Genomic DNA, 1,935 nt, shown 5'->3' with positions numbered 1-1,935 from the left:
AAAAAGAAAAGAATTGCTTAATGATAAAATGGATAACTCATCAGCAAGATATAACAATGCTAAATATGTCTACATCTAATAAGATACAGGCTTATCTAATAAGATACAGCTTCAAGTTGCAGGAAACAAAAATTGTCAGAACTAAAAGCAGAGATTGACAAATCTGCAATCATTGTGGATTTTAACCCACTCCCATTGGTAATTGATAGCAAAGTAGACAAAAGCATATAAAGATATTGAAGATTAGAACCACACTGTTAGCTAACTTCACCTAATTGATTTTACTCAGTATCTATAGGATACGCATTCTTTTCTTTTTTTTAATTTATTTTTTATTGTGGTAAAGTATACATACATAATTTAAAATCTTTATCATTTTTAAGAGAGGATATACATTTTTTTCAAAGGCACATGGAACATCACCACAAAACATATGTGGTGCCATGAAACAGATTTCAAAGATAAAAGTTATAATCCAGGCTCAACATCCAGGATCTTGTAATTAGCATTAGCTCCCTATTTAGAGCATAATGTAGTCACTAGTCCATAGCAATTTTGAATCCAATTGGGCACATTGTCAGCATCCTTTACTCTGGCAGCAGAGAATGTTCCTTTATTACAGCCTAATCATGCTCCCTGGGACCGGTTTCCTAATCCATAATTATCTGCAGATATTGGCTCTACTCTCCGGATCCGTCCTCTGAGAAGTTCTTCCATTTGTATCAAAAACAGGGATAACAGTCTTACTTCATAGGATTTTTAAAGATTAATATAATATACATATTATATATGTTTCTGGCACACAGCAAATGATTAATTAATGTTAACTATTACTAATAACTAGTATTTGAAAACATAAAATTGAGGCTAAGTAATATTTTTTCATACAGTAATTGCTTAAATAATACTTTAGGGAAATTGGTTGTTAATTTATTTTTATTTTTATATGTAATTCTGTAATAAATAATCTTTGTCCCAGTTATGTGCTGTCTGCCCCTAATTTTCAAGGTCTTTGTCTGCCTTGCTGTGTGCCCCAAGGGACTGACTTCTCTAGTCTGAATTAGCCCATCTCTGCAGCCCTCTTGTTGGCAGTTGGGTGTGGCCAATGGGAGACAGGACAAGAGATGGACGGTTTGAGCAGAGAGATACTGAGGTATTTACTTCCCTGCTCTCTCTTTGCATGGCCACAGGTTTGTCAATAGTTGTTTTTTATTTCTAAAGCCTTCCTGCCATGTGGTTTCTCTTCTGGGATCTGTTTAGTTCCAACTGGTCTGCGACAATACTGCACCCTTCTTTTGTCTTTTAGGTCTAGAGGTGATAATGTCTTCTTGCTATTGCTAGTATGTAAGTGCATTGCCACATCTTGTTGGTTTCCTTATGCATAGCCACTGTAGATAATCCCTTTATTACATTTTTTTTAGTTCAATATATTGAACGAGCCGTCTCTTTCCAACAGATACCTGGATACAGTCTTACACTTGCCACTTTACATTATTTATGCTGACTCACTTATATATTTCTTTCCCAGAAGAAAATTTACTGAGTCAAATTTTGGAAACATTTTAAAGTCATTGGCACATGTAGATAAACAGCATTCATAAAATTTGTACCATTTTTAAAATTCGTTTTAACATCGACTGAGAGAAATCCCAGTTGCATAGGGATTCACATGGCTGATAGATTGCACCCTCCCCTATCCTGGCTGTTCTGGGAGAGGCAATTCCGGGTTAGAACTCTCCCTATGGCCCCTTTCATCTCACTGTTCCTCAGGGTGTAGATGAGTGGGTTGAGCAGTGGGGTTCCTAATGTGTACACCAGTGAGATGAACTGATCTTGCTTGGGGTAGTAGCTGGAGTTGGGGCGCAGGTACACGAAGGCGCAGCAGCCGTACTGCAGCAGCACCACGGTGAGGTGGGAGGAGCAGGTGGAGAAGGC

This window comes from Propithecus coquereli, unplaced genomic scaffold (genome assembly GCF_000956105.1).
Source record: "Propithecus coquereli isolate 6110/MARCELLA unplaced genomic scaffold, Pcoq_1.0 Scaffold202, whole genome shotgun sequence".
Taxonomy (NCBI): Eukaryota; Metazoa; Chordata; class Mammalia; order Primates; family Indriidae; genus Propithecus; species Propithecus coquereli.
The sequence above is the reverse complement of the archived record's forward strand: the minus strand, read 5'-3'. Positions refer to the sequence as shown.